Raw genomic sequence first — 13,671 nt, 5'->3', positions numbered from 1 at the left:
AGCACTTTTTATTTTGCAGCCTAAGCCAGCATTTATTCTTGATTCTTAATCACCCCGAGGGCATTTTAAGACTCAATCATGTTGCTGTGGATCTGCTACCACATATGGGCCAGATGAGATAAGGATGATAGATTTCCTTCTCTAAATCATTTAAGTACATTTACTAACGGTTGATGATAGTTGACAGGGGTTATATGGTTGTCATTAAGCCAGCTTTTTAGTGAATTCAAATTTTGCCATGATGGGGTTTGAATCATATCTCCAGAACATTAGCCTGGGGCTCGAGATTACTAGTCCAGTGATATTGCCACTGTGCTACCATCTCCACCGACAGTGATAATGAAAAGGTTAGGGCCCTTTTTAACCCCAGATATGTAAATACTGTTTCTAATAGACACAATGACAAGAATAAACTCTGTTGATTAACACTATTTCTCCCTTCATCCTAAAGCCAAATGGCCCTATGCAAACATAAATTTAGCTGCAGATAGCTAATTGAAACAACTGGAAATACCAAGTTTTCTAATCCAGGGATAGTGAACCAAGAACACAACGATTGCTTAGGAAGTTGCAACATATCAGTTGGGCATATTCCAGTGTCTGGATTGACTAGAACTACAGTCTAAAGATTGATTTGAGCTAAGCAAACTTATGATATGTCAAACATACATTAAAGGCAGATGTATATATAAAATGTATTTGTATTACAAAACTGGCAATAAAAAGTGCCAGCAGGCAAAGAATAATGGCACGATAATTGTATAGCCATAAAATTAAAAATTGGTGTGTGTCCACGGAGAAGAGAAAGCTAGAACATAAAAGGGAAATTGATGTAGAATAGTGTTATGGGGCAATTTGGTTACTTCGCTGTGTGAGAAACTTCAGGCTAAATTATTGGGAGCACAAAACTGATGCAACAGTTACAGAGTTAAAAGTTGCATTGTGAAAGACCTGCCTTTACATTCCAAGTATTATGCAACACTAAAATCTGTATGGAAAGTAAAAGAAATACAAGCATTTCCTAAGTTAATGTATGTTATTTTTAATTTTTTGTAAGAGTACGTAATAGAGAATTATAAATGAGTTAATAGTGACCATGCTTTACATTTCCTAGTCATCTTGCATTACTTCTTGTCCATTGCCATTGAATTACTCCTTTTTCTGAGAAGTGAACTATAAGAACGAAATGGTTAGTTATAAAGGTGTGTACATAGTGGTCTTGCTTAAGGCAGTCAGCCACTGTTTACTGTTTCTCAAATTTCACATGGCCAATATTCCAGGGAGGGGTAACAAAGGCACTTTAAAGACAGCCTGTAACTTTCCTTGAACATAATAGCATTCACATTAATGATAGTGGAGCTTCTGCCCATCTTTCAAAATGAGGACAACTTGTCCATCAAATTGAATCATACTTTGAGTTGCAGCATCTCCATAATGAAGTAGAGTGGTGGCAGAGAAGGAAAGAATAGGAAACAAATCCCAAAGACTCACGGCAGAAACCTGCAATCTGAGTACAGGTAATCCTTGAGTCGAAGGACAGCTGACAACTCTCAATAAAGTTTTATATTTAGAATTTTCTGGCACTATTCCATGAACCTATATCTGAAAAGACCATATATTCATCTGTTGTCTCTTTCTACAATTCTAAAAAAATTGTAACTGATGAAATGATTCTCTGAACAATCTGTCCAATTCAATTTTGAAGAGATCTAAACCGAATGTCCTTTCAATCTCAAAATATACCAAAGAATTATTAATGAAAGTAGTGCTCTGTGTTCTGCTTGAACTAGCTTATACTTTTTTCTACATGTAGCAGTTCAGGTTCTCCCAACTATCCTTAATCAAAACAAGTTTTACTAAATTTTGTATTTAAATATGATTATGAAGGTGTTTGGGTGGGTGAGTAAGCTGTGAGGAGGATGCAGGGATGCTTTAAATGTGATTTAGACAAACTGAGTGGGTAACTGCAGGGCAGATGCATTATAGTTTGGATGAGTGTGATATTATCCATTTTGATAGGAAAAATAGGAAAGTAGATTATTAACTGAATGGCTTTAAATTGAAGGAGGGGAATATGTAACAAGGCCTGGGTGTGTTTGTACACTAGTCAATGAAGGTAAGTATGCAGGTACAGCAGACTGTCAAGAAGGCAAAACATATGTTGGCCTTCATAGCGAGAGGATTCATGAAAAGGAGTGAAGATGTCTTGCTGCTATTATACAGTGCAGCAGTGAGACCACATTAGTTTTGGTCTTCTCCTCGAGGAAAATTATTCTTGTTTCAAAGAGAGTGTAGTGAAGGTTTACCAGATTGATTTGTGGGATGAGAGTCAAAAAATGGTGCTGGAAAAGCACAGCCAGTCAGGCAGCATCTGACGGACGGCATGGTAGCTCAGTGGTTAGCATTGCTGCCTCACAGTGCCAGGGACCCAGGTTCGATTCTAGCCTTGAGTAACTCTGTGTGGAGTTTGCACATTCTCCCTGTGTCTGTGTGGGTTTGCTCCCACAGTCCAAAGATGTGCATGTCAGGTGAATTGGCCATGGGAAATTGCCCATAGTGCTAGGTGCATTAGTCAAAGGGAAATGGGTCTGCGTGGGTTACTCTTTGGAGGGTCGGTGTGGACGTGTTGGACCGACGTGAAGGACCTCTTTCCACACTGTAGGGAATCTAATCTTAGAAAAAAGCAGGAGAATCAATGTTTCGAGCAGAAACTCTTCATCAGGACTGCATCTGCAGTCCTCACTTTCTCCTGCTTCCTGGGATGACAGAACTGAATGTGTAAGGAAAGGTTGAATCGGTTGGGATTATATTTGCTGGAGGACAGAAGAATGAGGAGGCATCTCATAGAAATCCAAAAATGTTGTAACAAGCTAAGTACAGCAAGTGTGTTCTTAATGCTGCCGGAAATGCAGAGCCAGGGGTCACTGTCTAAGGGTACAAGATAAATCATTTAGGGCCAGTGGATCTGAGGACTGGCAGATGGATTTTAATTTAGATAAATGCAAGATGCTCCATTTTGGAAAAGCAAATCTTAGCAGGACTAATACACTTAATGGTAAGGTCCTGGGGGTGTTGCTGAACAGAGACCTTGGAGAGCAGGTTCATAGCTCTTTGAAAGTAGAGTAGCAGGTAGATAGGATAGTGAAGAAGGCGTTTGGTATGCTTTCCCTTATTGGTCAGAATATTGAGGACAGGAGTTGGGAGGTCAAGTTGCGGCAAGGCCACTGTTGGAATATTGCATGCAATTTTGGTGTCCCTCTTATCGGAAGGATGTTGTGAAACTTGAAAGGGTTCAGAAAAGATTTACAAGGATGTTGCAAGGGTTTGAGGATTTGATCTATAGGGAGAGGTTGAATAGGCTTGGGCTGTTTTCCCTGGAGTGTTGGAGGCTGAGGGGTGACCTTTATAGAGGTTTATAAAATCATGTGGGGTATGGATAGGCTAAATAGACTAGGTCGGGGAGTCCAGAGTTAATGGGCAAAGATTTAGGGTGAGAGGGGAAAGATATAAAAGAGACTTAAGGGGCAACCTTTTTCACGCAGAGGGTGGTGCATGTGTGGAATAGGCTGCCAGAGGAAGTGGTGGAGGCTCATACAATTGCAGCAATTAAAAGGTATATGGATGGGTATATGATTAGGAAGGGTTTAGAGGTGTATGGGCTTAATGTCTGATGAGAATTATTGATCACTGTTGGATTCCTTTCCAGATCCATCCTAATCTTACAATTGTCCTCCTCAGCACTTTATGTAGCTTATCCCCATTTTCCATATACTAAGAAGGAGTTAAAAAGGAACTTCTGTTTATAAGTTGTCTTTCACTTCCTTCAAACTCTCAAAGCATTTCAATTAAGTATTTTTGCATTAAAGTCATTACATTAATGACAAATATGGCAACCAATTTTTGCCCAGCCTAAGGTGATTTAAAAATAACTATATACCTGTTTAAAGAAGGGTGGAAATCACTGAGGGTCTATCCACAGTCTTGCAATATGGGATGTTGCAAGCAAGCTACAAGATTGCAAATCTTACATTGGTTTAAAAAAGGGAGTATGACAAACAAGACAACTGTAATTTAGTCAGCCTAATAACTAAAGCTGGAAAACTGAGGCAAGAATCCAGAGGAAAAGAATTTAGCATTTGAAGAACCATTGGCTAATGCATGGAGATAGATCTGTTATTGGCATATTGTACTGGGCTGATGTGATTTAAGTTGTAAATGATGACGTGGTTAATATTGTCTTTAAATTTCCAATAGGTTTTTGACAAAGTTTCACATAATAGATGCTATGAGAATTAATTTTGAAAATTGAGAAACCACCTGATATTGAAGCACTGGATGTGACATTGACAGTCTCCATCCTGTCAATCTTGCAGTGCCCTCATCAATATCTTGGGGCTAGTGCCAAAATTGGGAGTGCTATCTTACAGACCAATCAAACATCAATCTGACATGGAAACTCAGTGAATCATACTTTACATGCTACATACCAGGCAACACCATCACCCTGGGTATTTACTGACTAATAGTAGGACAAACACAACAGGTGACAGGTCAATGGTAGACAGTTGGGAGGGCATTGGAAGACCTCAATATTGACTGTTGACCCCATGAAGTGTGATGGTGTCAGGCCAAGCATGAATGAGGAAACATGGTTACCAAGTTCCCCCCTCCCAACATCAAACCCATCTTGGATGAGGAATCAGTATTCCTCCATATTGAATATCACTTGAAGGAACAGGATGACTTCAATGTTTATCACCAACAGTGACCCACCCGTACCACTAGTAACTGAGCTAGTTGAGTCATGAAGGACATAGCTGTTGGACTACGTCTGTGGCAGGTGGTGAAGGAGCCAGCAAGAGTGAAAAATATTTAACCTCATGCTCCCCAATCAGCCTACCACAGATGGCTCTACTTGTGACAGTATTGGTAAGAGTGACCTCTGCACAGCCCTTGTGGGTATGATATGCCACCTTTGTGTTAAGAATATCCTCCAATTTGTTAAGTGGCATTGTCATTGATGTGAAATGGGAAAGACTTTAAACTGATCTAGCAATTCAGTTGGGCATCCATAAAGGGTTGTAGGCTTTCAGCTGCAGCAGAATTATGCTTAAGCATAATGTGTAACCTCATGGCTTGTATGCTTCATCACCAGAACTTTCCAACAAACACCAAGACATTGCTTGGCTGGTAGTGAGAAGGGCAGTACCTGTGAGATCCTACATGTACACCGGGTCTGTCTGCACCATTGTACGCTGTCCCAAAGCAGCTGCTGCTGTAGATCTTCTCTACACTCTCCAATTTAATATCCTTACTATAGCAAGGTGACTAGAGCTTTACACAGTACTCCAAAGTGGTCTCACCAACATCCGTACAATTGCAACATGACATCCCAACTATAATGTTCAGTGGTATGAGTAATAAAGACAAGTCTTTACCACCCTGTCTACCTGTTACACAACTTTCAAGAAACTGTGTACCTGAACCCCTAGGTCTCTCTGTTCGACAATATTCCACAAGATCTTACCGTTGACTGTGTAAGTCCTTCCCTTGTTCGTCTTACTACAATTTATCCAAATTAAACTCCATCTGCCACTCCTCGGTCCCTTGTCTCTTTTGATCAAAATCCCTTAGTAATCTTAGATAACTGTCTTCACTGTCCATTATAGCAATTTTTGTGTCATATTCAAACTTACTCACCATGCTTCCTATATTCTTATCCACATAATTTATATAAATGACTAATTATAATGCACCCAACACTAGTCCCTGCGAAACATGCTGGTTGCAACCCTCCACCAATACCCTCTGTCTCCCTCCTTCAAGCCAATTTTCTATGCAATTGGCAAGCTCACCCTGAATACCACGTGATTTACTTACCAGTCTACCACTCAGAACCTTGTCCAAAACCGGACTAAAGTCTGTCTACCAATGTCTACCGATCTGCCCTCCTCTATCTTCTTGGTCATATCCTCAAAAAAAAATCTCCATCAAGTTTGTGAGACACAATGCTATGCTGGCTATTGCTGATCAATCCTTGCCTTTCCAAATGCATGTAAATTTTGCCTGTCAGAACACCACCAGAATCCCATCCAACATCTTACGTACCACTAATGTCAGAGTCACCGGTCTGTAGTTCCCAGGCTTCTCCTTGCAGCCTTTCTTAAATAAAGGTACAACATTTGCCACTCTTCAGTCTTCTGGCACCTCCTGTGGCTACAAAAATCTCTGCCCGCGGCTCCACAATGTCCTTTTGGCTAAGGAGCCCAGTAATGCAGATAAGTCTTCAACCAATTTGAGTGTCCTTATGTTATCAAGAAACCACAATAGGCACTGGGCATTGCAAAGACTGTTGGTCCTGACAGTGTTCATGCAATTGTACTGGGGTTATGTGCTTCAGAATGTCTGGTGCTTTTCCAGTACATCTACAATACTGTCAGCCACTCCTCAATGTGGAAAATTGGAACGTCAATACATGAGAAGCAGGACAAGTCCAACCTGGCCAATTACTGCCTTAACAGTCTACTCCTGATCACCATAAAAGTGATAGAAGTTGTTTTCAACAGTGCTATCAAACAGCGGTTTCTTAGCAATAGCCTGCTTATTGATGCTCATTGGCCATTTTGTTCAAAATGAAGGTCAAATAATTCAGCACTTTTGTTCATTTTGAACCAAGGCTGTAAAAGGGTCGTGAGTGAAGTGACCAGCAAGGTCAAATAAAAGTGACTGCATTTGCCATCAAGGCTGTGTTTCACCATGTATGACATGAGGTACTCCAGCAAAACCAGAGTCAGTAGGAATAAGGGAAAATCTCTGCTCATTGGAGTCTTATTTAGTACAAAGGAAGATAGTAGTGATTGGAGGACAGTCATATCATCTCCAGGACATCTGTAGGAGTTTGTCATGGTAACCTTTTAAAACAATCTATGACAGTTCCATGGTCTCCATTACTAAACCTTATTTTAAGTTGCAGATTTCATTAATTGAATTTAAATTCCACCTATCAATATGACATGACATTGAGCAAGCCCTAATCCTGTCAGAACTTCTAAAAACCCCTTGCTGAAAAAAAGTGCCACCATGATAGGAAACAAGCCAAAGTCAACAGCCTCTATTTGAAAATACAATGTTCCTATTTATGTAAATAACAATTAATTACCATCAATTATTTTGTCAAATTTGTATGTTGAGATTTGCTGGTGAAATTTGGGTGTCCAATGAATTGCATGAAATTATTCAGTCAAAAATCCTTGGAACATTTCATAGTGTTTTGCAAACACTTACTTGATATAGAAGTGTAGTGAGGAACAAATCTGATTTTTGGACATTGATTGAGGAATAGATATTGACCAATACATCTTCCTGATCTTCTTTCATATCATGCAATGAAGTCTTTTAGTGCAGTAAGGGACTTGGTTTGACATCCAATTGAAAAGGCAACACTTCTTTACTATTGCACTAAAGGATCATCCTTGATTTTGTATTTGTCTGCATTTGGAGTTGACCCCATAACCTTCTGACTCTAAGGCAAGAGTGCTAAGACCTGAGTCACATCTAACACTGTTTTAAGACCTTTCTTCATATCTATTTCTTTTTGTGGCTTGGTGTGAATATTGCTTGATAACATTTACAAGGAAATGCCTTAGGATGTTTTTTATTGTGCTTATTCTGCTAAATAAATACATTAATTTCTGCAGCATGTTGTTACAGTTTTACTAATTTTTGCTCATGTATCAATTAGCAATGATGTATGTGACCACATGAAGTTTCTTATTTTGGAATTGCGAAGTTAGAACAAAGTATTTTCATTTGAAATATCAAAGCCTGAACAACCAAAATGTATAACTAATCTTCAATGCTCTTCTAATGAAAATCCTCATTTTATCTATTCTTTTAGACATAAATGAGTACTTTAGATGCACTTGAAAGTGTATGAATGCTTATGTGTTTTTCATGCTAGATGAGGACACCTATTTTTCAAGGTGCGTCCAGAGTGATTTGATAGTTAAAAATGCTGTGGACCACTTTATCACTTGTATTTTTCTTTATTTTCCTTTCTTGGGTTGTTTGCCCATCGTAGTTATATTAGAGTTAAGTGTATAATAAGTCATATGGATAAGCTTTATGGATACAATTGTTCCATATTCAAATAGTGACAATTAATAGTAGTCATCTAATCAGCTTCCATTATGGGAAATGCATCGAAACAAGTTTTAAAAATTTTAAAGGTTTTTGGTAAGATGACAGATTCTGTTTCCTACAAAAAATAACTTTTCAGCATGAAAAGTCATTTCTAAGGATTTTCTAAACCATTGTTCAAGAAAATTCTACAGGTACTTTTGGTTGTGACGTCACCTGCTGCAGAAATCTGTAGAGGCCAAATCATTCGGTGACAGGCTAGGAAAGTGGGCAAAGAACTAGCAATTGGAACACAGTGTGGGAAAGTAAGAGTTTATGTACTATGGTAGGAATAATAGACACACAGACTATTTTCTTAAAGTGAATGACTTCGGAAATCTGAAGCACAAAAGGATTCTCCTAGCGTTCATGTGCAGGTTACATGGCAGTTTGGAAGGCAAATTTAATGTTATAATTCATTTTGAGGGGGCTGGAATAGAAGAGGAGGGATGTACTGCTGAGGCTGTTTAAGGCTCTAGTCAAACCACATTTGGAACATTGTGTACAGTTTTGGGGCCCTGTTTCCAAGGAAGAAAGTGCTAGCCTTGAAGGGGATGCAGAGGAGGTTCACAAGAGTCATCCCAGGAATTAAGAGCTTGTCATATGAGGACTCTGGGTCTATACTCAATAGAGTTTTGAAGTATTAGAGCGGAGGCCTCATTGAAACTTATAGAAAATTGAGAGCTTTGGATGTCTATACTAGTATGAGACACCAGGAACTGAGGGCACAGCCTTGGAGTGAAGGGATGACCCTTTAGAACTGGGATGAAGAGGAATTCTTTCAACTGGGTGATGAATTTGCCTTAGAAGGCCGTGGAGGCAAAGTAATTGAGTATTTTTAGGGCAGAGATAGATAATTTCTTGATTAGTAAGGGGGGATCAAGGGTTACGATGGAGAGAAGGTGAGAGAATGGGGCTGAGAAACACATCAGCTATGATTGAATAGTGGAACAGACTAAATGGGCCAAATGGCCTAATTATGCTCCTATATCTTATAATCTTATGGGTAAATGCAAAAGGCTCAGGATTTTCTGATATTTGCCCTTGATGCCCACTTGCTTTAGAAGGGAGAAGTATACTTTTTCATTTGGCTGATTGCAGCAATCCTGCTTGTGGTACACTCAGGATTTCAGATCGTATCTAAATGAAGTATTTAGAGTATTAGCGCCTGATTTAGGAACTCCACAGATTTGCTTTGGTGAATGGGTAGCTGACATTCTAGTCCTGTGAACAGCCCAAAACGAACAAGTAACTCAAGAAGGAAGAGGAATTGGCGCCACTAACACCCATCATCAATGTTGGAACAGCTCAACATGAAAGTGCGAAGACAAATCTGAATGATTTGCAACTATCAGCCAGAGTGCTCAGTAAATGATCCATTTGTCACTCCTCCTGAGGTGCCTAGCACCACAAATGACAGTCTTTAATCAGTTAACTTCATTGCCTGTGATGTCCAAAAATCACTGAAAGCACTTCGAGGTTCTGACTGAAAATTAGTGCTGCATCTTTGGAATGTCACTGATGGGAGGGCTGCTGATCAGTTGTTAAAAGCAAATCTTTTTGTGGCCAGATCAATGGTGTCAATAAAAACTTAATTTTAAACCATCTTGTGGAGCCCTGGAAAATCAGACCTTCATTAAGAACCCTTGTAGAACAGCTATCGCATTTAGTATTTTACAGGTAAGCTAGTATAATTGTAGAAAGGAGTGAACTTGGAATGGGTGTGGTAATTATGGTAGGTTGAAATTTCTTCAGTTGTCTGATATATATTAAAATATGCTAAGCAGGCTCCATATTTTAAGAGTGGATCTCAGGATCAGTAGCATTGCTTTAATGTTAAGTACAGTACTTGTTTATCAATAAAAATTATTAAAAACCAATAGTAAGATTGAAATGAAACGGAACAAAATTATACAGTACATTATTTTAATTCTTTCGTTTGAATAGTATTTTTTTGTTTAGGCTGTATTGAGTACATTTTCCTCCACATTATGAAAGTATAAAATTTGTACTAATTACATTCCAGAAAGCAAGCCTGTTGTGTAATGCTATATACTTGGAGAGTTAATGTTATATGTTGAGGAATATTCTAATTTGGAAACACTTTCACGCACGTGTATACACACACACACACACACCACTACTTGTCCAGGGTTAATAGTTATTTGTTAATAAACTAGATTTTATAAATTAATTTGTTCATTGTTAAATATGTGAAAGAAAGGAAAGTGTGCACTTAGATGTTTTTATTTTAATGCATGAATTTCCTGATTTTATTTTGCATGTCTTAATTGGGTACCTCTGTTTCTCTTGACAGATCACTTCAAGTTAATTCACTTCCTTCATACTTGCAGAAAGAACATCTTCAAATCTTTTGTCTTCTTTGGCCTGCTCTGTGATAAAATGCTACGTAAACCTGTAATCCTCCTTTCTGTTAGATCATCTTGGCACCTGTAAGTCACATTTGACCAATGGTTTAATTTCTGGGACTATTCTTTTCTCTTTCCTAGAAGCTTCCTTTCTGTCCCTAAATATGAATTTACTGCAGAGTAACAAGTCAGCATTTTGCTTATACAGAATCTGATGCTATAATATTTTAAAGATTTTTTTTTAGAAATGATGGGTAACATTTGAATGTGATGTCAAATATAAACAAAAGTTATTGAAATCACGCATTATGAATCATTAAAGCCGTATATATTTTTGACAACATTCAAAACATTTTTCTCTGTCTTCCTAAATCATTCATCAACTGTACGTCAGGCATTCTAAGAGGTACTGCTTTTGCAGATGATATTTGACATTGGAGCAAATTACTGCACATGCTGGAATCTGTACTGAAACAAAAAAATGCTGGAGATCACAGCAGGTCAGGCAGCATCCATGGAGAGCTTTGAAGAGTCACCTAGACTTGAAATGTTAGCTTGCTTTCTGTATGGATGCTACCTGATCCACTGTGATCTCCAGCATTGTTTTGTTATTTAATATTGTTGTTGTTGTGCTAGAGGTTCAGAACAGATATACTGATGCCCAGTTTCTTGTTCTTTTAGTACCTCCACAGAAGTTAGGAGGTTTTAGATTTAAACCTTTAAGTTATAAACTTATTTTTCTGGATTGATGGGTAATAATTTACCATGTTGCAACTGTAGCAAAATTCCTAATGATTCTGCATAAAGGTATCTGGCACAGTGTTCTGAAATTAGCCAAGTAATAACTACATGTGACAAGCTACCAATTTTAGAGAAAAGGATTTCTGAAGTAATTAGTATGTCACTGTGTTGTTAGTATGTAATTAATATGTCTGCAATTAAATTAGCTATTGTTTCATCACTCTACTGCATTGGTTGGATTATCAGAATATTCAAAATTATTTCCTAATGTTTGTCAATATTGTTTCCTAACGCTCAAATTGTTCTAGTAAACCTACACTACACCTTGATTTTGATGTGTACACGAAACGCTTCATTAGAATCCACTTTTATAAGTACTAACAAGGATCCTATAATTTGCATCAGAATAGGCTGGATATGACAATAGACAATAGGTGCAGGAGTAGGCCATTCAGCCCTTTGAGCCTGCACCGCCATTCAACATGATCATGGCTGATCATTCCTAATCAGTATCCTGTTCCTGCCTTATCTCCATAACCCTTGATTCCACTATCTTTGAGAGCTCTATCCAACTCTTTCTTAAATGAATCCAGAGACTGGGGACTCCACTGTCCTCTGGGGCAGAGCATTCCACACAGCCACCACTCTCTGGGTGAAGAAGTTTCTCCTCATCTCTGTCCTAAATGGTCTACCCCGTATTTTTAAGCTGTGTCCTCTGGTTCGGCACTCACCCATCAGCGGAAACATGTTGCCAGAGTGTCCAGTCCTTTCATAATCTTATACGTCTCAATCAGATCCCCTCTCAGTCTTCTAAACTCAAGGGTATACAGCCCAGTCGCCCCCAGTCTTTCAGTGTAAGGTAGTCCCACCATTCCAGGAATTGACCTCGTGAACCTACGCTGCATTCCCTCAATAGCCAGAATGTCTCTCCTCAAATTTGGAGACCAGAACTGCACACAGTACTCCAGGTGTGGTCTCACCAGGGCCCTGTACAGCTGCAGAAGCACTTCTTTGCCTCTATACTCAATTCCTCTTGTTATGAAGGCCAGCATACTATTAGCCTTCTTCACTACCTGCTGTACCTGCATGCTTACCTTCATTGAGTGGTGTACAAGAACCCCCAGATCTCTCTGTACTGCCCCTTTACCTAAATTGATTCCACTTAGGTGGTAATCTGCCTTCCTGTCCTTGCCACCAAAGTGGATAAGGATCCATTTATCCACGTGAAAGTGCATCTGCCATGCATCTGAGCACTCACCTAACTTGTCCAGGTCACCCTGTAATCTCCTAACATCCTCATCACATTTCACCCTGCCACCCAGCTGATGAAATTTGCGAATGTTATTGCGAATACCATCTTGTATATCCTGAAGATAGATTGTAAAAAGCTGCGGTCCCAGTACTGATCCGTGCGGTACCCCAATGGTCAGTGCCTGGCATTCCGAAATGGAGGGGTGGAGGAGTGTGGAAGGATGAGAGAATGCAGGCTGCGGCCCTATGAAGCAGGGGGAGGGCTTGCAGTTCGCCTGTGTGGGGATGTGGGAGACTACAGGAGCCTGGTGGGCAAGGGCTGGCCTGAAAGGCAGCTGGAGGGACGGAGGGAGGGAAGCACGCACGGAGGAGGAAGAGCAAAGAGAAAAGAGAAAAAAAAGCCAAAGGGGATAAAGAGAAAGAGCAAGAAAGAAAATGTGGCTGGCCAGCACGCCTTGAAGTAGGGAGAAAAGGCAGGGGCCAGCGCCTACAGCCATACTAGTCTGAAAACGCCCGATCACGTCTGATCTCGGAAGCTAAGCAGACTCAGGCCTGGTTAGTACTTGGATGGGAAACCGCCTGGGAATACCAGGTGCAGTAGGCTTTTTCCGCCAGCAGTGGCTGCTCAAGTCACCCCTCTGCACTTGTCTTGTGCCAGGCAATGGAGCGGCAGGTTATTTTTGCTGCTGCTGCTGTGCCTGGCATCAGTCTCCTGCAGGCACGAGACACGGAGGGGAGGAGAGCGGAGCGCTGCCAAAATCAGCAAGAAAGGCGGAAAGAAAGGGATTGGGGCTGCACGCTGTCTGCGGGTGGCAGTCAGGAAAGGCGGACAATAGACAATAGGTGCAGGAGTTGGCCATTCTGCCCTTCCAGCCTGCACCACCATTCAATATGATCATGGCTGATCATCCTTAATCAGTATCCTGTTCCTGCCTTATCTCCATAACCCTTGATTCCACTATCCTTGAGAGCTCTATCCAACTCTTTCTTAAATGAATCCAGAGACTGGGCCTCCACTGCCCTCTGGGGCAGAGCATTCCACACAGCCACCACTCTCTGGGTGAAGAAGTTTCTCCTCATCTCTGTCCTAAATGGTCTACCCCGTATTTTTAAGCGGTGTCCTCTGGTTCGG

The 13,671-nt window shown here is 40.1% G+C and overlaps 1 protein-coding gene and 1 non-coding gene across 2 annotated transcripts in view; both read left to right on the top strand.

The window, feature by feature from the left end:
• The window catches only part of LOC122549032 (charged multivesicular body protein 4b-like), a 45,449-nt gene that overhangs the window by 1,681 nt on the left and 30,097 nt on the right, over positions 1–13,671 (top strand). The gene's annotated exons all lie outside the window — the stretch shown is intronic.
• On the top strand, positions 13,025–13,143 carry LOC122549617. The gene has a single exon (XR_006311614.1). It is a non-coding gene; the product is annotated as a 5S ribosomal RNA (ribosomal RNA).

The sequence above is a fragment of the Chiloscyllium plagiosum genome, chromosome 4 (assembly GCF_004010195.1).
Source record: "Chiloscyllium plagiosum isolate BGI_BamShark_2017 chromosome 4, ASM401019v2, whole genome shotgun sequence".
NCBI lineage: Eukaryota > Metazoa > Chordata > Chondrichthyes > Orectolobiformes > Hemiscylliidae > Chiloscyllium > Chiloscyllium plagiosum.
Note: the sequence above shows the minus strand (reverse complement) of the source record. Positions and strands in the feature narration are given on the sequence as shown.